Below are 25,316 nucleotides of genomic sequence, written 5' to 3' on the forward strand. Positions count from 1 at the left end.
GGAGAAGATTTTGTTTTTAGCTCAGATCTCAATCAGGAAGTTATTCACTCTGGCAAAGGCACTAAATGGATTGGGTCAGAAAACAAAGATGGGTCACTGAATGCTCAGGGAAGTGTAAAGAGTCTGCTGGAGCTGCAGCTTTTTGCAATTTAAGACAGAGAAGCTTCTCCAGAATAACAATCAGGTAGGCAGACAGAGTTTTACAGGGTTTTATATTCAGTTGTTCATTTGACAAATATCTGAGTGCTTACTCTATGCCAGACACAGTGTAGACACCAGAGATCTAACACTCAGTGAAACAGATCAAAACCACCACCCGCAGGGACCTTACATCCTAGTGTGGGGAGACCAAAAGTAAACATCTGAAATAGGTAAACAATATGGTGTCTCAGAGGGTGGTGAGCACTATGGAAAGAAATAGAGTGAAGGTGTGGTGGTCAGCCTTCAAGATGGTGCCCGTGATCCCACCTCTCTGTATAGATCTGGCCTATGTGACCAACAGGAGACTGTGGGAGGGATAGTGTGTCACTTCCAAGGCTAGGTTAAATTGATGTTGTGGTCTCTGTGGGCTGTCTCTTGGATCTCTTGTTCTGGGGGAACTCAGCTGCCATGGCATAAGGCATACTCAAATACCCTGGGAGATGTCCATGTGAGGAAAAACTGAGGTCTCCTGCCCACAGCCAGGTAAATAAACCATCTTCTAACTGAATCCTCCAGGGGCGCCTGGGTGGCTCAGTTGGTTAAGCGTCCAACTTTAGCTCAGGTCATGACCTCACAGTTTGTGGGTTCGAGTCCCGTATTGGGCTCTGTGCTGACAGCTCGGAGCCTGGAGCCTGCTTCGGATTCTGTGTCTCCCTCTCTCTCTACCCTTCCCATGCTCATGCTCTGTCTGTCTCTCTCAAAAATAAATAAACATGAGAGAAAGAAAGAAAGAAAGAAAGAAAGAAAGAAAGAAAGAAATGAATCCTCCAGCCCCAGTCAAACCTTCAGATGACTGCTGCAGTGAGGTGTGACCTCAACCTCACAGGAGAGTCCAAACCAGAATCCACCCAGCACTCCCAAATTCCTGACCCACAGAAACTATGAGAGATAAGAAATATCTGCTGTTGTTTTAAGCTGCTAAGTTTGGGGACAATTTGTTATGCGGCAATAGTTAACTAATATAAAGGAGAACCGGGAGGGACAGCAAGCTGGGGTGGGGACTGCAAGGTTAAGGAGGATGGTCGGGGTGGGCCTCACTGAAAAGCTGACACTTGAGCAGAGCTTTAAGAGAAATCTGGGAGATAGGCATGCAGATCGCTGGAGGAAAAGCATCCCAGGCTGACAAAACAACCAGTACCAAGGCCTGAGGAGAGAGTGTGCTGGAGGATTTGTGGAACAGTAAGGACTGTGGGGAGTGGGGACAGAGGGAGCCAAGTCGGTGGTGGGGTGGGAGAGGTGACAGGGGGAGGGGCAGTGGCCGATCACGAGAAAGGACTGCTGGCTTTAGCTCCATAGAAGTCATTGTTGACCCTGTGGACGGTAGCCTCAGCGACATAATGGAGACAGACGCCTGCTTGAAGTGGGTTTACGAGATAATGGGAGAAAGGAATTAGAGGCAGCACCTCTTTCAAGGAGTTTTGCTGTAAAGGGGAACGGGGAAATGGGATGCAGCTGTGGAAGGAAGTGGGGTCAAGAGAAGATTTATTGTCTAGATGGGAGAATAACAGCACGTGTGCATGCTGACCATAGAGGGCAGGGAGGCGAGGGCGGGGAGAGCTGCGCTGGAGTCAGTGAGAGGAGCTGGGATCAGAGGTCCAAGTGGGGGAGCTGGGACTTGTAGACAAGACAGAGGGCTCATCTACACCGAAGTCAGAAAGGCAGCATAGCCCCAACAGATTCGGGTGGGTGGGCCGCTGTGCTGGGGGTAGCTCCAGTCTGATTGTTTCTCTTTGCTCGTAGGAGGAAGTCAGCAATTTTCTTGGCAATATGCCGATAAAAGCCATGCATAAAGTGAACCAGTGTATAATAAAGACAGGGAAGAAAGGCCCCGGAGCAGAAATACACGTCTCGGGGTGGCCTGTCATTTAGAAAAACTAGCATGGTGCATAGAAGAGAATCTACCGAACCAGAATAAGAGAGTCATGAGTTGGACACGAACACAGGTCATTCTCTCAGTCAGACCTGAGGATTTTTACCAGCATCCTAGCCCGTCTACTTTATATGCTTTGCAGCTTGTGTATGCATTTATGTGTGTGCGTTAGTCATATGGTAAAATGCAGGAAATTCTAATTCCAGAATGTGAGCTTAGTCATTCTTAATTCTTCCAACTTCATGAAGTCCCAAAGCAAAAAGACTTTTGTAGTTCTTAATATAGAGAGATATCTGGGATTGGATGGACATTACCTGACTTTTGAAAGTTAGTATGCGATTGTCCAAAATGCTCAGAACCAGGCGGAGACAGAGACCCACCTAAAGTTTTATTATCAGGGATATCGCACCCCAAAGTGTCATGCAATTATGCTCAAAACCATCCCTCCCCATCACCCCATACAGCCTCCTTGGACTGACTCAGTACACTCGGTCTGTCCTTTTTCTCCAGGTAAAACGTTCCAGTTGGTGACGTTAAAAGGTATCCCTTTTACTGGCTGCAATTATTAAAAGGAGCAACCATTAGCTCCAGCTGGCCCTGGTCCTCTCCCTTGAGGCTCATTAAGCCCACACTCAAACAGAACCCACGGCCAGCCGCCCCCAACGTTCTGACATGCTCTGATATGCTTGAGCTCCCTAAATGGGAAGGCCCACTCAACTCCTCCACCCTGGACCCGCCTACACCTGCTTTGTGCTATATACTGAGGGGAGGATACTTCTATATTCAGACCCATCTAGGATAAGTTAAATAGCCTGCCGATTTCCCCGGAAATACCGTGAGTTATTTTCAAGTCTCCCTACATGGCACTGGGGGAGGCTGGTGAAGAAAAAGGGGTGGGGAGAGTGTTTGACTCATGTTTGAGAATTGTTCTACAATAGAGATTAAAAAAATATATATATTCCTTCTGTATGTGACTTTCATTCAACCACAAAGCTTTTCTTAAGAAAAATAAAAATCCTTAATGTGCTAACAACTGTGCATTACCAAAGTCCTCAATTAAATTGCAAGAGAATTGAGAAAATAGGGCTATTAAAATATTTGGGTTATTTAGTGACATTGAATGGGGAGAAAAAAAAGACTGTTGTAGCTCCCTCCTGCCTTTTACCCCCTACCCACATTTCTCTCAGTCTCGGTCTCTGTCTCTCTCACTGTCTTACTGTCTCTTAATCACACTGACAGGACAAATAGCTTTGGGAAATGATAGGGTACCTTGGGAACAAGGTACTGCCACAGCTTTAACTGACCACCATATGGACCCTCAGATGGATTTGTCCCCTTTCCTGCTCTACTCCTTCCTTTCAAAGCATTCCAGTTGGAATTATTCAATCCATATGCATTGAGTTCCTACTATGCTCAAAGCACTATGATCTGTAATTTGGAGGGAAGTGGGGCTTAAATAATTGAAAGGCATACTCTCCTTAGAAGAAAACAATTATACATGAAATAAGTAACATGCTAGATTTAACAAGCTATAAATTTTTTAAATGCGGTCTCATATTAAAGGAGAGGAGAACCAAGATTTTTCTTTTGCCTTATATTGCCAGGCACTGTGCTAGAGGATTTATATATTTCATTGACTCTTCACATCAAAACCATGTCATAGATACAGCCCATTTTAGTTAGGGAAAGTAAGTCTTGGGAAGGATGAGGAACCCACCCAAGGCTGCACAGATGGTGTGGAAGGAGGGGTTGCCTTCGATAGGAATAGATGAATATGCTGGAATTTTAAAGATTGACAGGAAAGAGAGGGGAGAGCGACCCAGGTTGAGCCTAGAAGCCAGGTCATAAGCAGTGGAAGGCTGTGCTGGCAGGGCTCAGGGAACAAAGTCAAAAGTCATCCTATCCACAGCGCGATGGACCACCATTATGGGACAAAGTCCTGAGCTTACTGGGAAACACAGGAGAGAAGATCCATTACTCCTGAGGGAAAAGAGTCTCATACTCACCACCATCCAACAACTATTAAAATCTAGACCAGCAGATCTTATTGAACTGGCCGCCTGGAAAACCACTTTTATTGAACGGAGCTTTGGTGTGGTCACCCCTAATGAGTTCCACCCCAGTGCCTACCTTAAGAATTGCTGTTGTGGTTGAGGGCCTTTGTGATTGCATAATACACGATCTTGTTTAGGACATTCTTTCGGAAATTTTTTCTTTCTGGTTTTAGTATCAGGAGTATGTTGGTATGGCGTGTTTGTACCTCATGATCCCTGGGACTGGGGCAGTTAATTCGCTCTCCTCTTTCTGAATCATCTCCAGCAAGCACGGACCGAAGGAGGACCCGCTAGTAACCAAGAGTTAGGACTCTAAGGGATATACATTTGCATCCCCCTTATTACTTGCTCTCGTTTTTCTTTTGTTCACTTACTTTTAATTTAAAATTAATTTAGTATTTTAAATTTACTTAATATATTATCTTGGTCAATTACATCTCTATGGGCACCTTAAATCCTTTTCTAGAGCAGGGAAGAGAAGGAGGAAAGGAGGACGTAAGGAGGACAATCAGAGACCACTAAGTCTGAGGACACCATGAAAGGCTAAGGCAGAACGGACTGCTAATTCTTAAAAATCACAGGGTGATGAATAATGCAGAGCAAAATAAAAGTCAAGAATAGAAACTGAATCAGAGCATCAGAGCTGGTCAATTGCGGGAGCCATGAAGCAAGAAGGGCATTTAGGAGAGGCTCCAGAGAGCACAAGGTCCTGTAGGAACCACAAGCAAGGACTGTTTGACCCCACCCAGATTTCCACGTGCGGCAAGAGAAGAGGGGGGGAAATAAATGTCAGTCTTGTATTGCTTATTATTAATAATGGTTTGGCAATGCCAGATCGCTAATATTGTCCTTGGATTATGCTTCTGCTTGTGATAGTGTCAGTGATTTTGTTAGCCCTACGGTATTTATATGACCCGGAGGTGCTCAAATTCTCTGACCTTTCATCCCCAAATAACATTAGCTTGAGCCCCTGTCCTCTATGGCTGCAGGAAGTCCGGTCTCTAGCCATCTCACCTTCTCAAGCACCTCTAGTGGTCACTAAGAAAAGCTTACTTGTTCATAAATCCTGTTTGTCACATGTCACCTCAGGCGCAGTCCTTGCTCTGGAACATCAAGGCACTAAGACCCTGCTTTCACCTCTTGTCTCCTTGCAAGTGGAACAGCAGCCCATGCCACACACTGTGCCTTCCGTGTGAGCATAATCATACTCTTCAACTCCCCAAACATGGCTAACACTGGTCTGAATGTGTAATAAATGCCCTTGGGCCAAGGAACATACAACAGAGAGTAGCTAACAGATGTCATTACATTTCCACGTCCAGAAACTGGGCTCCACTTCCCACAGACCCAAAGTTCTCCCCTTCTTCAGTGCAAAGCCCACCTCATTTCTTTGCCTCTGTGTCTTCATCCTCATACGAGGTGCATCATGCCCCCTGTCTGTGACACAAATGGCCCACCTGGTGCTAAGTAAAACCAAAGGGTACGCCGCCCACCTCGTCCTCTCGTTTGTTCTCTGGTGTGCAACAAAGAAGCAACCAGGCCTGTGTGTCACACATGCCTGCAATCTGGGCTCTAGGCCTTAGAGGGTAGGTGCTGGAGCAAAGCCCACCCGCGCCTTCCACACACACGCAGCTTGCAGAGTGCACAGCTCGAATGCAAGTGTAGAAGGAAGTGTCCTCATGCTGCAGGTAACAGATCACACTCCGGGAAACAGATCTAAATAGCATACTTAACACGTGTGAGGCAGGCTTCCCCACTTATATCTCCTCGACCACACTGATCACTAAGAAGACCCTCTCAGAACAAGAGGAAGGTGTGTTCGCAAGCACACTCCGGCCTCCCCACCTAGGAGTGCAGAAACTGCCCCGAGCCCCCAGGTGGCAGTGTCGGGCTCTAACAGCCTTAGGATCCATCCTTCATCTGGCAGTCTATCACCCCTTTATGACTCCTTCATCGTGTCTATTCCTGATTCTGCTTCTAACACTGTTCAAGGCAGCAAAGCATTTTACACACAAGACATGAATATATGGAAATGTCCAAATCTACCTGTAAACTAAATAATTATCATCATAAGCAGTGCAGTGGTGCTCGTGATGTGTTGTCATTTACGCTTTTCCAGTGCAAACTTGGGCATTTTAGCTTAAGCCCGTGTCTCCGTATATAGTCAGTTGGACATGAAAATAAGTAACTGCTTTCTAACCTTCATGATGGTTAGTGACTGAGTAATGGATCAATCCCCGAAAGAGCGAGTCGCTGTCGTTATCCTAAAGACTAAAATAACAATGTGAGTTGAGTTGCCATGAGTCGGGCTGCCAAAGCCTGGACACTGTGAAGGTCCTGATGAAATGGGCCCCATGCAGCTGAGGACTGCAGCCCACATTCGTGATAAGCTCTCACAGCGCGACAGGAGCGACAGGAGGACCTTTCTGAGCCATCACTTGGCCTCTCTCTTCGACATCTCTTCAACAACAGTAGCACTCAGGTGCCAGTTAAGGACATTTAAAAATAATTTTTTTTAATCTTTATTTATTTTTGAGAGAGAGAGAGACAGACAGACAGAGTGTGACTGGGGGAGGAACAGAGAGAAAGGGAGGCGCAGAATCCGAAGCAGGCTCCAGGCTCCGAGCTGTTGGCACAGGGCATGACGTGGGGCTCGAACCCACGAACCATGAGATCATGACCTGAGCTGAAGTTGGACGCTCAACCACCTGAGCCACCCAGGCGCCCCTGGTCAAGGACGTTTTTCACCAAATAACAACAAGGACCTTTTCATCAAATGTGGTTTGACTGAATAATACTCTCAGTGGCAGAACACGCTAAGATTTATTTTCAGCTCTTGACCACTTGCTCCCCTTGTGGCTCGCCCTCATTTATTGAGTCGTTGCTAAGTGTCAATCTCTGTGATAAGCTATTTATGTAACTCTTATCTTTAAGAAAATCCTGTGTGGGGGAGGAGGGCATCATTTTCCTGTTTTACAGATGATAACATGAAAATTTGTAAAGTTTAAATGCCTTGTCTAAGGTCACGTTGAAGTAAGTGGCAAAACTAGAATCCGGATGCACATTTGTCTAGCTCCGAGGCTTTCTCTTTTTTGTATTTCTTTTCTTTCTTTCATCTTTAGAATGTTTATTTATTTTTGAGGGAGACAGACAGACAGAGAGACAGAGTGTGAGCAGGGGAGGGTCAGAGAGAGAGGGAGACACAGAATCTGAAGCAGGCTCCAGGCTCTGAGCTGTTAGCACAGAGCTCAATGCGGGGCTCAAACTCACGAACTGTGAGATCATGACCTGAACCCAAGTCAGATGTTCAACCAAATGAGCCACTCAGACACCCCTCATATTTCTTTTCTGAGTATTTCCTACTTGCCTATCAGAGAACAGATGTTAGTAGCCACGTGTATAAATCGGAATGGAATACAGAGAGATATCACACAGTAATTTCAAGAGGGGAAATTTCATATGAAGAAATACTAACTATAACAGGGGACTGGAATAATGCGGAATTGTCTAAGTAAAGAAGCCCTCTTACAACTCAATGATAAGAAAAAACTCATTTTTTAATGGGCGAAGGATTTGAATAGATATTTCACCAAAGAGGATATATGAATGGCAAATAAGTACATGAAAAGATGCTCAGCATCATTACCATTAGGAAAAAGTAAATTAAAACCACAATGAGATACGACTTCATATCACTTGAATGTTTATAATAAAAAATACCAGACAATAGCAAGTGTTGGCAAGGATGTAGAGAAACTGGAACCCTCATACATTGCTGGTGGGACTGTAAAATGGTTCAGCTGCCTTGAAAAACAATGTGGCAGTTTCTTAAAAAGGGGGAAAAAAGTCCTTACCGTAACACCCAGTGAGTCCACTCCTAGGTATTTACACAAGAGAAAAGGAAACCTATCTGCATACAGACACGGACATGAATGCTCACAGCAGCATGATTCAGAACAGCCAAAATCTTGAAACAACTCAAATGAATTGTGCATAAATAAATAAATGGGATATATACACACAGTAGGCCATTATTTGGCCATCAAAAGGAATAAAGTACTGAAACATGCTTTTTTTTTTTTTAATTTTTTACGTTTATTTATTATTGAGAGAGAGAGACAGAGCATGAGCAGGGGAGGGGTAGAGAGAGGGGGGGAGACACAGAATCCAAAGTAGGCTCCAGGCTCTGAGCTGTCAGCACAGAGCCTGACGCGGGGCTCGAACTCACAAACTGCGAGATCATGACCTGAGCCGAAGTTGGTCGCCCAACCAACTGAACCACCCAGGCGCCCCGAAACATGCTTGACATGGATGAACTCTTTTTTTTTTTAAATGTTTATTTATTTATTTATTTATTTATTTAATATATGAAATTTACTGTCAAATTGGTTTCCATACAACACCCAGTGCTCATCCCAAAAGGTGCCCTCCTCAATACCCATCACCCACCCTACCCTCCCTCCCACCCCCCATCAACCCTCAGTTTGTTCTCAGTTTTTAAGAGTCTCTTAATTGACATGGATGAACTCTTGAAAACATTATGCTAAGTAAAAGAAGACCACAGGTTGTATGATTCCATTTCTATGAAATTTCCAAAACAGACGAATTCAAAGAGACTCAAAGTAGATTAGTGATTGCCTGGGGCTAAAGGACAGAATGGGGATTGGCTGAAAATGGGCATGAGGGATTGTTAAGGGGTGATGGAAATGTTGATAAAGTTGCATTGTGATTCTGGCTGTACAGCTCTATAAATGCACTAAGAATTATTAAGTTGTATACTTAAAATGGGCAATATAATTTTTTAAAGAAGTAAAAAAAACCTCTAAAGAATATAGGAAGAGCGGATATGAGGAATTTCTTATATCTACTTCTGGGGCTCAGATAGAGCCCCCAAAGGAGAGCATTCTCCACACCACAGATTCCACACCCCAGTCCTCTCCTCCAGCCACCTGCCTCACTTCCAACTTGAAAGACATTTGAAACAATCAAACATGAGTTCCAACTTCCTACTTCTTTACCCACAACCTCCTTCTCCTTTTTTTTTCTCTAGACCCAGCAGGTGAACGGTCCCTTTCCCTGATCTTGACGCTGGCCCTGTGCTTTGCACCCCACCTGCACTGTGCTGGGCTCTGCTCCATGCGTACTCCACACCCCATAAAGTCAGCCCCTCTTTCCCCACTGCAGTCTGCAACATGTCAAAATGCCCATACCTCTTCCACCTGAAGAAAAAGCAAGCACCCTTTCCAATTCTGCAATTTCTCTGAACTACTTTTTATCCCCTTCCTTCCTTCCTTCCTTCCTTCCTTCCTTCCTTCCTTCCTTCATTATCAACTTCTTCTTCTTCTTCTTCTTCTTCTTCTTCTTCTTCTTCTTCTTCTCCTCCTCCTCCTCCTCCTCCTCCTCCTCCTCCTCCTCCTCCTCCTCAAAAGAATAGTTGGCAACCACATTTCCACTCTTCTCCCATTGATGTGTCAACTCACAGCAATAAGGCTCCTGTCTCCATCCCTACAACTATTGTTCCCTGAAAACAAAACAATGACCTCTTTCCAAACTCCCAAATAGATTCTTCCCTTCACACCCCATTTTATATGGCCTCTCTAACCACTCCTTTCTAGAAGTTCTCTTCTCTCTGGGCTTCTGAGACTCCAGCTTCTGATAGTCGCCATGCCACTGTGAGGAGAAGTCTCTTCCCAGTCTCCAGCTGACTCTTCCCCTGCCTGGTGCTTCCTAATACTTTAACTTTGGCCTTATTCTCTTCTCAGACCGCATCCCCTCCCTGGGCCATCTCTTCACTCTCATGGCTTCATCATCCACCTCAGAGCTGGTGACTCTGCAAACTCAATCTTCAGTCCAGGCATCACCACTGAGCCTGGGAGTCAGAGATCCAATTGTTTTCTGCATCTATCTGGTGCTCCCCAAACCTGCCCCTCCTCCAGGCCTCCACTTCTCAGTAAATGTCACCACTATCTTCCTAGTTATTCAGCCAGAAATTTTGGAGACATCCTTGTCTTCTTTCCCTCCCTCACTTCCCATAATCAAATTACTAAACTGTATTGCTTTTACAACACAGTTCAATAATCTCTTTTTATAACTGACCCCTCCTTTCTATCCTTAGTGACACTGCCTGGCTAAGAAACAGTATCACTTGTGTGTGTGTGTGTGTGTGTGTGTGTGTGTGTGTGCATGTGCGTACGCGTGTGCATGCGTGTGTACGTGTGTGTGCACGTGTGCATGCGCATATGTGTTTTCTTTGAAAGCCAGACTTGGAATTATCATCACTGGGCATGAGGACCATGAAGCTGGAACCCCTTTGGTAATGCTGCTCTGGGACCCTCTGTTCTGGGTCAAGGTCTGCCATAGAACAAGAATCATAAGCTCGGTCTAGGGGACCCAGACAAGTCACCCTTAGCAGTAAAGCTGGGGAGATATGTAGGCAGGGGAGGTGTAGGGACAGAAGTGAACTGGAAACACAAGCCCTGTCTGAAGGCAGTGACACTACTCTGCTCAATCCACTGTAATGTGGAAGTGCAGAACTAATGTTGACAAATACTTTAATTTCCCCCCATAAGCTAGAAATTCAGATTTTTTTTTAATGTTTATTTATTTTGGAGACAGAGAGAGACACAGCATGAGCACGGAAGGGGCAGAGAGAGAGGGAGACACAGAATGTGAAGCAGGCTCCAGGCTCTGAGCTGTTAGCACAGAGCCTGACGCGGGGCTCGAACTCACGAACTATGAGATCATGACCTGCGCCGAAGTCGGACGCTTAACCGACTGAGCCACCCAGGCGCCCCTAGAAATTCAGATTTTTATCTAAAATCGTCCCTGTTCAACATTGGAAACAAATTCAAAATATTTTTTAAAACATCACACAGTCAAACAGAGCATCTCTGCAGGACTGATACGACTTGCTTGTGAGTTCCACCCCAAAAGGGTTTCTGTCTGGGGAGGGCACGGTAGAAACGGGGTCTGGGGAGCAGGTTTCCGGCAGTGATTGTGCCCAGTCCCAACCCCAAGGGAGAGGGCGAAGGGGGGCTAGCTGCAAGCCCAGGGCGGAGACGCACGAGCCCACACTACGGGGATAGTAGCCAAGAGAGCATGCGGTGAGCATCCCCCACATCATAAATCAACCGAACGAGACAGAGCCAGAGATCAGGTCTCAGTGGCACCACTGTGCAAAGGGATCCAGTTCAGTCTGAGTGCCTGCCTCCATCGCAAAGTCCACTCACCTACGGACATTTGCCTGCACTCCTCAGCCCCAACCCATCCTCTTGAGGTGCCTATGGGACCTTGGCATGGTCCATATGGCACCAATGAGGAAGTCTGCCCGCTAGTCCCCTAGCTGCCATAGTCTCACTCCGTTACCTTATGCAAATGGCAGGCACACAGAGGCTGTTTCTCCATCTGGGTGCCCAAAGGAAAGCCTTCTGGACACCCTGACCTTCCTCTCGGACACGGTGAAAGGAGCAATAAGGAAACATTTGCAAAGCCCCCAGACCCACCTGTTGGCAGACGAAGGAGAGTTGCTATATAAATTATTAAAGAGACCGACCTGAGCCAAAGGGAGTCAGGGAAACTTCATTATTATGCGTGGCACATGGCTGTCTTTTGAATATTCTGCTTCCTTGGTTTCCAATTTCCTTTTCTTAGTGAATCTTTCTCCCTCATAAATCTTTGCATCGCAATGTTCTGTTCTTTCTTCTTTTGTGTTCTGAACTGGGAGTTCTCGCAACCCCTCCGTGGTTAATCCACTCCTCCAAACGTTGCAGGCTCCGAGTGGCACTGTGCATGGTTATTGCTCTGAAGGCAGGTGACACCCTTCTGCCTCCACTCTCTGTAGAGCCTGCTGCCCTGAAGGACAGGTTCTGGAGGGAAGGCAGGGGAGGGGGCGTTAAGGAGAGCCAGGCAGGCATGGAATGCTCCCACCACTCTCTCCTCCTCTCCTAGCTGGCCAAGGAAACACTCCCCAACCATTCTCTAGAACAAACAAAGCGAGCACCAGGGGTTTTTGTGAATCTGACAGCCGGTGATCACAGAAGGAAGACTTCCAATGCCCCCAGGGATGGCACCTGGCCCAGAATTAGCATCAAGTGCCCTCTAGTGGGAATCAGAGGCACCCTTTCTAAGAGGCAAATGCTCGTGTCCTGTCCAAATTGGACATCAGCATTAGTGGTAGCATAATGGGGAGGAAATTGCAATTGGTATCTTCATCACTAAAAACCAGAGAGAAAGGCTTCCTTTGGTATCAAGAGGAATCTGACATATGAGCAAATGTGTGCCACTCTAATTAGGCTCCATTTCTCTGGCAGAGACCGTACATACACAAGTGAGGGACCAGCAGTGATCTCGGGGTGGCACGTGAGCGTGTGGTAGGCACACAGGCATGAACATGTTTCCCCTTTGCCCTCGTGTTTGAAACGTGTTGAGGCAGACACAGCTGTTTAAACCGGCATCCCTGTTAATCTCTGTGTTCCCAGTGCCTAATGGTTACGTGACTGAACTGAATTTAAATTGCTGTAAGCTTGTTAATTGCAAAGGAACAGAAAAATTTCAGGGGGATGGTGGTTGGGAGCTGCATTTCTACCACTCTGCCTGCTGATACACACCCCCCACTCTGCATAGCTCCTGCCAGATAGTCAAAAGAACGGGGTTGGTGTTGGGCTTAACTGTTTATGCCTGGTGGGTCACATGGTATAATGAAAAATCTTGGGTTCTGGACTCAGATGTGACTTCAGTTCAATGGAATTTACTCCACTTACTAATTGTGGGAACTGTACAAGTTTGTAAAGCTTTCTGCCCATCAGAAAGATGCCTTCATCTTTAAAATGAAAATACTGGGGCGCCTGGGTGGCTCAGTCGGTTAAGCGGCCGACTTCGGCTCAGGTCATGATTTCACGGTCCTTGAGTTCGAGCCCCACGTCGGGCTCTGTGCTCACAGCTCGGAGCCTGGAGCCTGTTTCAGATTCTGTGTCTCCCTCTCTCTGACCCTCCCCCGTTCATGCTCTGTCTCTCTCTGTCTCAAAAATAAATAAATGTTAAAAAAAAAATTAAAAAAATAAAAATAGAATGAAAATACTAAGACCTGTTTCAGAATCTATATATTTTATTTAGCCTAATGCAAACTATTCAAACCATGTATAGACATGTATTTAATGACATGGAAACTTTATGATATATTAAGTAAAAAAAGAGAAGGTTATGGAATAGGTGTAGAATACCTACAGGTATAGAATATTCTACAGCTGTAGAATATCACTGTTTGTAAAGTGAAATAACAGTACTGTCTGGGTGTCCCCAGGTTTTCTTGTGTTTTGGGCCCACTGCTACCACACACGCACAGCACCGTGACAGAAACGAGGGGACCCACTGGGTCCAAGGTGCCTGTCCACTGGTGTAGTCTCTGCCTGGACAGTTCTTTTCAAGGCCACAGCTTCTGTGATTTGTCTCTAATCGCTCCCCAGGGGGGAATCTCTGCACATTTACCATCACACCTATTCCTTTTTCCCCACAAAAGCATCCCGAGAGTTAGCATTCCACGTCTAAGAATAAAGTACACTGGTAAGCTGATGAGAAGAGCTGCTTTGCACTTTTGGGTTTTATACACATTTGGGCAAAAGAGAACTAATCTAATCGAAGATTCAGGAGACTCTTCACTGTCACAAATGACTATTTAACCAGTAATTATCTCATCTATGAAATGATAGGGAAAAGGCACTGAAAGGGGCACCCCAACGCCCTGTTGTACTCTGTTGATAATAGTAAAAGCTGGTTCAAATCTTTGGAAAACTATCCGATAAGAGCCTTTAAAATGGCACACCTTTAACCCAGTAATTCTGGGACTGGAGCCTAAGAAAATAATTTAGAACACATAAAAACTTTCATGCACGAGAACATGCATGGTAGCATTATTTATGCTGGTAAAAAACTTAAAAAAAAAAAAGAATAAACAACAATAATCATTCAAGGCATAAGTAAATAATGACCCACCCAAATGTTAGAATAGTTACCCAACGCTGTGAGAAATGGTTTCCAAAGATGGTGGACAACATTACGAGTGATTTTTTTTTTCTTTCTGCTGAAATATTTACTTCATTCTACAAGAAGTGAGGACTAGAACACTTTCTTACACACTTCACAAAAATAAACTCAAAATGGATAAAGGACCTGAATGTGAGACAGGAAACCATCAAAACCCTAGAGGAGGAAGCAGGAAAAAAACCTCTCTGACCTCAGCCACAGCAATTTCTTATTTGACACATCTCCAAAGGCAAGGGAATTAAAAGCAAAAATGAACTATTGGGACCTCATGAAGATAAAAAGCTTCTGCATTGCAAAGGAAACAACCAACAAAACTAAAAGACAACCAATGGAATGGGAAAAGATATTTGCATATGACAGATCAGACAAAGGGCTAGTATCCAAAATCTATAAAGAACTCACCAAACTCCACACCCGAAAAACAAATAACCCAGTGAAGAAATGGGCAGAAAGCATGAATAGACACTTCTGTAAAGAAGACATCCAGATGGCCAACAGGCACATGAAAAGATGCTCAACGTCACTCCTCATCAGGGAAATACAAATCAAAACCACACTGAGATATCACCTCATGCCAGTCAGAGTGGCCAAAATGAACAAATCAGGAGACTACAGATGCTGGAGAGGATGTGGAGAAACGGGAACCCTCTTGCACTCTTGGTAGGAATGCAAACTGGTGCCACCACTCTGGAAAACAGTGTGGAGGTTCCTCAAAAAATTAAAAATAGATCTACCCTATGACCCAGCAATAGCACTGCTAGGAATTTACCCAAGGGATACAGGAGTGCTGATGCATAGGGGCACTTGTACCCCAATGTTTATTGCAGCACTTTCAACAATAGCCAAATTATGGAAAGAGCCTAAATGTCCATCAACTGATGAATGGATAAAGAAATTGTGGTTTATAGACACAATGGAATACTATTTGGCAATGAGAAAGAATGAAATATGGCCTTTTGTAGCAACGTGAATGGAACTGGAGAGAGTTATGCTAAATGAAATAAGTCATACAGAGAAAGACAGATACCATATGTTTTCACTCTTATGTGGATCCTGAGAAACTTAACAGAAGACCATGGGGGAGGGGAAGGCAAAAAAAAAGAAAAAAAAGTTAGAGAGGGAGGGAGGCAAACCATAAGAGACTCTTAAAAACTGAGAATAAACTGAGGGTTGATGGGGGGGGGGGGTGTGAGGGAGGGAAAAGTGGGTGATGGGCATTGAGCAGGGCACCTGTTGGGATGAGCACTGGGTGTTGTATGGAAACCAATTTGACAATAAATTTCATATTAAAAATTTTTTTTTTAATCTGAAAATTTCAAAAAAAAAAAAGAAGTGAGGATAATTTTGAATTTGGAAAAAATAACTTTCATTATTTAAAAAAAAAAAAGAGTCCAGATTAGATCATCATTAGGGTCACTGGTCACAGGTTGGGTTTCTTCAGAAGCAGATGCCAAGCTGGATTTCAGGTAGAAGATGTTGGTCAAGGATCGACACTTGGGCAAGGAAGGGAGTGGAAGGAGAATGAATCAGAGGAGGCAGTAAAGACCTGAAGAGACTTTACCACCCCACTAGAGCACTTTAGAGCAAGCACTGCCCACATGAGTGTCCCACATTGGGTCAAAATGGCCTGACCTTTCTCAGTCACCAAATGCAGGCTGCACGCAGAAGGGCACGACCTCAGGTGAAGAGTGGCCTCTGTAGCTGAGGCAGAATCAGACGGATTTAACAGCTAGAGGCTCCTCTTGATTACACTCCTTGCAGTTGGGCAGTAAGTCTTTCCTGGAAGGGAGATCTAGGTGCCTTCCATAACTATGCCTTCCCTCCTCGATCCCGGTTCTTAGGCTCCCGTATCACATGCTTAGTTACTACACAAACAATAACAAAACAATCTTACATAGCACCTTTACCATGTTCTCACATATGGCACGCTTCCCTAATTCATAGGACGGAACCAAAAGGACTGTGAGGGATGTTTTTTAAAAGCACTGCACAGCTTTTTCATGACATTTGCTTTCCCCTCTTCAGTAAGGCCATTTCATCTAAGATTGGTTCAAATTGTGAAACAGGGAACTTAAGCGCTTCCTCTTCTCAATGCAATTCTCTCCCCTGCTAGCAACTCTTTTCCTTGTTCCTGTCAGACAGCTATTGCTCTAATATTGGCAAAAATCCCTGTGCTCATGGTAACATCTTACCCCAGCCTCTCCTTCAGGTAGCTCCGTCTCTCTTTTCTACAACTGGCTAAGCCTAGAAAATGACTGACACACTTAATGCAAACAGGTTCTAATGACTAAGTACAATGTACTATTCTGCCAAACACAGTTGTGTTTCAAAAGTGGTGCCCACATGTAACAACAGAAGCATAGGCAACAAAAGAAAAAAAATAAATTGGATTTCACCCAAATTCAAGACTTTTTTGTATCAAAGGACATTATCAATGGAGCGAAAAGATAACCCACAGAATAGGAGAAAATATTTGCAAATCATATATCTAATAAGGTACCGACATATATATAAAGAACTCCTGCAACCCCAAAACAAACAAAAAAAAGCCAAACAAAACTCAAAAATGAACTTTTTGGGGCACCTGGGTGACTCAGTCAGTTGAGCGTCCAACTTTGGCTTGGGTTGTGATCTCACGGTTCGTGAGTTCGAGCCCCTCACCAGGCTCTCTGCTGTCAGCCTGTCAGCGCAGAGCCCACTTGGGATTCTCTGTCCCCCTCTCTCTGCCCTCTCCCCTGCTTGCACTCTCTCAAAAATAAATAAACATTTTTAAAAAATGAGCTTTTTGATTAGAGATTTCTCCCCAGAGTATACACAAATGGCTAGTAAGCAACCGAAAAGATGCTCAGCATCACTAGTCATTGGGGGAAATGCAAACCAAAACCACAATGAAATACCACTTCATGCTCATTAGGATGGTTATTATAAATAAACAAAAACAAAATGAAACACAGAAAATAAGCATTCGCAAGGACATGAAGGAATTGGATCACTTACTCATTGCTGGTGGGAATGTAAAATGATGTAGCTGCTGTGGAAAATATGGCAGTTCCTCAAAAAAGTTAAACATAGAGTTATCATAAGAGTCAGCAGTTCCACGTCTGGGGACCTACCCAAAAGAACTGAAAGGGACTTGAATGGACATTGGTGCACCCATATTTGTAGCAGCATCATTAACAATAGCCAAAACATGGAAATAACCCAAATGTTGGATGAAGTGGTACGTACATACCATGGAATATTATTCGGCCTTAAAAAGGAAGGGAATTCTGATATGTGCTACAATGTGGATTAACCTTGAGGACATCACGCTAGGTGAAAAAGCCAGACACAAAAAGCTACATATTATACGATCCCATTGATATGAAATGTCTATAATTGGTTAATCCACAGAGGAAGTAGATTAGTGGTTGCCAGGGGCTGGGGGAACGGAGGAATGGAGAGTGACTGATAATGAGTCTGAAGTTCCCTTTGGGGGTAATGAATATGTTCAGGAATTAGACTGTAGGGATGGTTGTACAGCTTTGCGAACATACTAAAAACCACTGAATTTTATACTTTAAAAGGGTGAATTTTATGATATGTAAATTATAGCTCAATTTTAAAATTTGTTCAGATAGTTCCAACTTCATGAAGACCTCCCTGAGCCTTCTGGTTAGGGTTAACCACTCCCTCTTGTGCACAGGCTTTAGATCACATCTTTATTGAGTCATGTCATTTTTTGTAATATCCCAGCCCCTGAGCTCCACCTAGACAGGACTGCATCTTGTCTATGCCTGTAACTTCTACCGGGCACACTGCTTGAAACTCAGCACACAGTCAATAAACACGGGTTGAACTGAAGATATTACCTACTTTCCAAGACTTTATAATACGCAGCAATATTGAGCAATCCATTTGTTGGATATGATAAATATTATCCACACATTATGTGTAAGACTTCAGTGATATAAAAATGAAAGATGCACGGTCTCTACCTTTGAGGAACTACAAATTTTTGGTGGAAATAAGCATACTTAAATACAGGCATACCTCAATTTATTGCGCTTCACAGATACTGTTTTTTTTTTTCTTTTACAAATTAAAGGTTTGTGGCAATCCTGCATCAAACAAGTCTGTCGGTGTCATTTTCCCAACAGCATTTGCTTTGTTTCTCTGCATTACATTTTGGTAATCTTTGCAGCATTTTACACTTTTTCATTATTGTTATATTTGTTGGTCGGTGATCTTTGATGTTACTACTGTAATTATTTTGGGGCACCACTGGCAAACTTAATCTATAAATGTTGTGTGTGTTCTGAATGCTCCAGCCACCGAGTATTCTCATGTCTTTGTCCCTCTTCTCAGGCCTCATTATTCCCTGAGGCACAATACTATTAGGCCAATTAATAACCCTACTTAATGGTCTGTAAGTATACAAGGGAAAGGAAGAATCACGTCTCTCACTTTAAATCAAAAGCTAGAATGATTAAGCTTCATGAAGAAGGCGTGTTGAAAGCCAGAGCCTGAGCCAGAGCAAGGCCCTCATTCTCTTCAATTCTATGAAGGCCGAGCAAGGTGAGAAAGTTGAAGAAGAAGAGTTTGAAGCTAGGAGAGGTTGGTTCGTAAGGTTTAAGGACAGGAGCCGTCTCTGTAATATAAAAGGGCAGGAGGAAGCAGCAGGTGCTGATGCAGAAGCTGCAGGAAGGTATCCAGAAGATCCAGCTAAGACAATTAACAAAGGTGGCTACACTAAACAACAGGTTTTCAATGTAGACAAACAGCCTTATATTAGAAGAAGATGCCATTTAGGACTTTGATGACTACAGCAGGAGAAGGCACTGCCTGACTTCAAAGCCTCAAAGGACAGGCTGACTCTCTTGTTAGAGGTTAATACAGCTGGTGACTCAAAGTTGAAGCCGATGCTCAGTTACCATTATGAAAATCTTAGGGCCCTTAAGAACTATGGTAAATCTACTCTGCTTATGCTCTAAACGGAAATGGAAAAACAAAGCCTGGATGACCGCACATCTGTTTACAACATGATTTACTGAATATTTTAAGCCCACTGTTGAGACCTGCTGCTCAGAAAAAAAAGATTCCTCTGAAAATATTATTGCTCATTGACAATGCACCTGGGTGCCCAAGAGCTTCAATGGAGACGTACAACAAGATTCATGTTGCTTTCATGTCTGCTAACAACATCCATTCCACAGCTCATGGGTCAAGGGGTCATTTCAACTTTTGAGTCTATTTAAGAAATACATTTCATAAGGCTGTAGCTGCCATAGATAGTGATTCCTCTGATGGAGCTGGGCAAAGTAAAAGGAAAACCTGGAAAGGATTTGCCATCCTAATACCATTAAGAACATACATGACTCATGGTAAGAGGTCAAAATGTCAACATTAACAGGAGTTTGGAAGAAGTTGAATCCACCTCTCATGGACGACTTTGAGTGGTTCCAGACTTCAGTGGAGACAGTAACCACAGATGTGGTAGAAATAGCAAGAGAATTAGAAGTGGAGCCTGAAGATGGGACTGAATGGCTGCCATTCATGATCAAACTTGAATACAGGAGGCGCGGCTCCTGATGGATGAACAAAGACAGCGGTTTCCTGAGATGGAATCTACTCCTGGTGAAGATGCTGTGAAGCTTGTTGAAATGACAACAAAGGATTCAGGACATTACCTAATATTACATACACTCAGTAAAGCGGCGGCAGGGTTTGAGAGGATTGGTTCCATTCTGAGAGAAGTCCTACTATGGGTAAAATGCTATTAAACTTTATTTTTAATGTTTAGGTATTTATTTTGAGAGAGAGAGAGAGAGAGAGAGAGAGCGAGCGCGTGCACGGTGGGGTGTGGGGGGAGAGGGAGAGAGAAAATCCCAAGCAGGCTCCACGCTGTCAGCACAGAGCCTGAGGTGGGGCTCGATCTCACAAACCATGAGATCATGACCTGAGCTGAGGTCGAGTCGGGACACTTAATCAACTGAGCCACCCAGCCTCCCCTAAAATGCTCTTAAACAGCACATGCTACAGGGAAATTGTTTGTGAAAGGAAGAGCCAATTGACATAGAAACTTCACTGCTGTCTTAGCGTAAGAAATTGTGCAATGACCCAACCTTTGGCAACCACCATCCTGCACCCCTGATTGGTCAGCAGCCAACTGACCACGTTGAGGCAGGACCCTCTACCAGCAAAAAGGATTATGATTTGCCGAAAACACAGTTGGTGGTTAGCATTTTTTAGTGATAAAGTGTTTTTTAATTAAGGTATATGCATTTTTAAGATATAACACTACTGCACGCTTAATATACCACAGCACAGTGGCAACGTCACTTTTGTACGCACTAGGAAACCAAAAAATTCATTTGGCTCACTATTTTGCAGGGAGGCCTGGAACTGAGCTCACAATGTCTCCGAAGTATACCTCGACACAAGGTAGAAAATAAGTGCCACATGAATGGCATGACAATCCATAGCTAGCAGTTCAGTGAAGTAAAAAATGACTACCTTGGGGGCGATGAAGAAGATTTTGTTGATGTAGAGGCATGAAAGTGAACTTTAGGGTTGTAACAAGATAAGAAAATGAAAGCTTCCACGGAGGCACCTTCCAGAGCTGTGTGTTGGACCAAACTGCAAACACTTTCAAAGTAGGTGGTAAAAAGTGGGGGAAGAGAGGCAGGTAACTCTTAAATTGTCACCTACATTGATGGCATAAAGGGACGTTGAACTGGAGAGAGGAAGCATTTTGAACAAAGCATTTCTTTGGAGAAAGAACTACTGAGTGTGAAGAATTCTACCGTCCTCCCCAAGGGTGAAGGAGGAGAGAGAGGGAGATATGCTCCTTACCTCAAATCACAGCGCAGGACTTTGAGGGAACCACCTGCAGAGCTTAATGTATGTCTCTGGCAGTTTGAGGCACCCAGGACTGCCACCTGGCATGCACTTGAGACATGTAAATCTAGAGGGCTGAGGTGTGGGGAAGCAGCCACACTCCCAGAGGCCACCTGGGCAAACAGTGCTTCCTTCCAAGGGACCAGAGGAGGTCCCCGAGGGAAAGGGAGTCAGTCTGCTCAAAATGACCTCCCGCAGGGGTGGGGGCCTTAGCAGAAGCAAGCTGGATGGGGGACTGCTGTGCCATACCTCAGGGTGAAGTGTGGGGAAAGGGAAGGTCTCTGGGGAACCCACGAAAAAGTCCCTAAAAGAGCAATCAACTTTAACCAGCTGCAAGGTCCAGACAGCACCTGTTCGATCATTTCCACAGTAATTATCAACAAGGGTTGTGCTAATTTCCCTTCCTAATTCCTCTTTACTAATGTCCCTCCCCAAACTCCAGACCCTGAAGGGGTCAGAAATAGGTTGATACAATGGAAGAAGAGAAGAAGGAACATTCGAGGAGGAAAGAGAAGCCAAGAATGCTTCTCTTCCTCACCTTCAAATGTCAAACTTCTAGCCTTCGGTCAGCCCAAGCGTGAGGAGGGGAGAAACTTCAAGGTTCAAGTTCTAATTCTTCTCTTGGATTGCCATTTTAATTCCTGATTGCCACTTTATTTTGTGACTTAAAAAGTGACTGAGTGCTTTTATTACCTCTGCCTTTGTCTCCTCTAAGGGCAAGGAAGAGAGCCCCTTGGTGAGATGTAAAGAGACAGTGGGGGGTCAAAAATGAATTTGCCTTAAGATTCCATTCTACCAGTTGTGGTTGTTCAGTGGAAGTATTACAGGCAGAGAAACAGGAAAAGGAGCCTCCAGCAAAATTATGGAGGTAGCCAGATCCAAGTTTTATTTGGCAAAGGAGACATAGATAAATACATCTATCCCAGGAGTAGGGACAGCATGAGGGAGGCTGTAAATATGGACAGGGAGCTGACTGGAAGGGCCTCCAGTGCCAAGCTAAAGAGTTATTTAAACACTAAAGTAAAATGTCAGTGTATTTGGTATTTATTTCATATAATGTATTTTAAGTACTTGAGATCAGTAAAACAAAGTATTTAATACATTACAAATACAAAAATTGATAATCGTAAGTAAAATGTAAATATACTGAATATATATTAAATATACTCTAATATAAAGATAAAATGTTGCTTAAGCACTACATAAAGTTTAATTGAGATTTAAAAATGAATTGAAATTGACAACAACAAAATGAAATAAAATTATGATCTTTTTTAAAAAGTGATCTTGGTCTTTCAATGATGTCATCATTGAGTTATGAAAAACTTTCCAGTTGCTGAAAATTTCTTTCTGAATCTACACTGGTTAAGGGAATAATAAGGAGATAATTGTAAGCTGTTCTCAAATATTTTTCTCTAGCCTATGATCTTCAAACAATCCTATCTCTTGGGAGATAACTTTGAGGAAATTTGGAGGGGGACAATGTTTTGTTTCTCTGCAGAAACAACAATTTTTTTATTAAAAATTTTTTAATGTTTATTTATTTTTGAGAGAGAGAGAGACAGAGAGACAGAGCATGAGCATGGGAGGGGCAGAGAGAGGGAGACACAGAATCTGAAGCAGGCTCCAGGCTGTCAGCACAGAGCCTGATGTGGGGCTTGAACCCTCAAACCCTGAGATCATGATCTGAGCCAAAGTCGGACACTCAACCAACTGAGCCACCCAGGCACCCCTAACAATTTTTTTATTGGTTACAAGCTACAAGCCATATATACATACACACACATATATGTATATGTATATATGCATGTGTGTGTGTGTATCTTCCAAAAAAGTATTTCTCATCTGTTTTCATCTTCCTATTTTATCTTACCTAAGTAGAGATGTTAATGCAGATACCATATTAATGCCAATAGTGTCTGTTCATATTCCATTTGCTGGAAAGTCTTTGTAATAGGTAAGAATCATTTCTGCATTAGAAGCTTTCCTTTGGTGGTTGCTATTTTCTTCTTTTGCTTGAAGTTTATGGAAGTATAGAAGACAGCTTTCTCAACAAGCTCACCTATAGTCAAAGTCTTTAAAAAAATTTTTTTTACATTTATTTGTTTTTGAGAAACAGAGTGAGACAAAGCGTGAGCAGGGGAGGGGCAGAGAGAGATGGAGACACAGAATCTGAAGCAGGCTCCAGGCTCTGTGCAAGCGGTCAGCACCGAGCCTGATGCGGGGCTCGAACCCACAAACTGTGAGATCATGACCTGAGCCAAAGTCGGACGCTCAACCAACTGAGCCACCCAGGTGCCCCACCTATATAGTCCAAGTCTTAATGAAGCATGTCTGTGGTATGTCAAGACATAAATAATTGAGATTTTTTTTTTTAACTCCTAAATTAACAGTATGACACCAACAGAAATACCAGTATTCCAGGTATAAAGCAGCACGGAATACCAGACTGGTGGGCCACTGAACGCTGATACCAAGAATCATCCTGTGGGCAAAGGGGAGCCTTGTGTTTACACAAGGAAATGACGGAGGTACAGAGGCAGAGGTAGACATACCTAATTGGAGTTCTAAGAGCTGCAGGAGAGGATTAAGCCCACGTCCCTCTGCTGAAAGGTGAGCAACTTCGCCGTGAGCCCCTGACAAGGCACACAGGGCGTTGATTAATAACAGGAGGAAAGACGGGAGAAGGGTGTGGAAGACATCTGCCGTGTCCCCTCATCATCCATTGCCCCTTTGCTGCTGAGAGCAGTTCTCTGAGTCTCCTTTGAAGAGCTGCTTTCACCCCTCTGCTCGTTTGCTTTGGGTGGGTTTCACTTACTTCCCCATCAACTCCAGGGATGGTCAGAAATGATTTGTTCAGAAATTAAGCATGTGTCCCGAATCTGGCAAGTGATTCTGAGGCCCAGGATCTCTGTTTGCATGAAGGGAAAAAAAGCTCATTGTTTCCAGCTAAGCTGAACGGGGAAGAGCGACGGCCACGGTGCAAACCAGGGGCAGCCTAGCAGTCGCCAGACAGTTTGAAGTTACACAGTTTGAGGCTAAAAGCAACAGAGAGAGAGAAATGAAGCTGGAGGTGGCAAAAGAAGCCAGAAACCATCTGTATGTCCTCTTTGGGAAAACATCCATTCAGGGCTTCTGCCCATTTCTTTTCATTAGAAACCAATGTTATCAGTGCTCCTAGCCAGCTAAGCCTGAGGCAGTTCTGAAGTTTTCCATAACGTGGGCTAATCAATTCCTCTCTTTTCTTTCCTCCTGTTAACCCAGCTTGAATCAAGTTTGCTGCCACTTGTGACCCAACAAGTGCTAAATGATATTCAAGAAAATAATCGAGGAAGCCATCAATCACTGAGGTGATAACAGGAAGAGAGAGACATACTGGTGAGAAGTTCTGAAGGAAAACCAACGTTTTAATCTCACATGTTGGAGGGATACCACACACGCGATATAGCACACAAATTACTCACCCCTTCCCCAGCATAAGTTTAGCAGTATCTATCTGGGGCTCATATTATAGGTCCAGATGTTACACGGGCAGGGGCTCTAATTCAAACTACCCAGCAATCCAATTATAATTATGTACTTATGTTATATCTTTATAATTAATATGGTAATACATAAGTAACATTATTATTTTTATTATTATTACTATTGATGGGTTTTCTCTTTTCCAAACTTATTGGCAAAAGAGAAAACCCATCACTGGGGGAAATAATTTGTTGGAGGTGAAACTATCAATCTTACCTGCCTCAATGTGTGTCTTTACCTCCTTCTTCCCTATCTTGCTGGAAGAGGTGACCCTTAATGAAAGACATAACCCTCTTGTGGATGGCTGATCTTAATTGGAGAGGTGGGACTTCTCCTGTCCAAGGTGGATCCTTCCTCCTTTCTTTATCATACCTTCTCCCACCTCCTTATGGGCTTTGTCCTATCAATGATTCCTTTTTGTCTTGCTTCCTCTCTACTGGCAATTTTCTCCCATTTTTATAAAAAATCCCCTGTACTAAAATGACGCCGTCCTAGACTATCAGTAGTTCTGAAAGTGTGATCTGAAGAGCTCCTATATCAGAATCACCAGGGGGTACTTGTCTAAAACTAAAATTACTAAAATTGCAGAGTCCTGTACCCCACCCTGATCTGTAAGACTCACTGGTGCCCTGGAACCTGCACTCTGACAAACCCTCCAGGTGATTCCAATGCACCAGGCAATGGTGCACTACCCTCTCTTGTGTGTACTGTGAATATTTCACTTTCCCATGATCCTCAAATCTTCAAAA

General features: G+C 43.8%; 1 long non-coding RNA gene across 6 annotated transcripts in view; it reads right to left on the minus strand.

Moving 5' to 3' along the window:
- LOC144617200 (uncharacterized) overlaps nt 1–25,316 on the minus strand; it is a 98,950-nt gene that overhangs the window by 69,433 nt on the left and 4,201 nt on the right. Inside the window, exons 2-3 of one of the 6 annotated variants that reach the window (XR_013557400.2) lie at nt 23,598–23,953; nt 9,539–11,990 (exon numbers count right to left, since the gene is read on the minus strand). The exons of 4 other annotated variants lie outside the window; for them this stretch is intronic. This is a non-coding gene — a long non-coding RNA (uncharacterized LOC144617200). Of the gene's footprint in view, nt 1–9,538; nt 11,991–22,602; nt 23,954–25,316 lie in introns of those variants that run through there. One more of the 6 variants, XR_013557398.2, reaches the window with a different exon arrangement.

Source organism: Panthera onca, chromosome C1 (genome assembly GCF_046562875.1).
Source record: "Panthera onca isolate mPanOnc1 chromosome C1, mPanOnc1 haplotype 2, whole genome shotgun sequence".
NCBI classification, from domain to species: Eukaryota; Metazoa; Chordata; class Mammalia; order Carnivora; family Felidae; genus Panthera; species Panthera onca.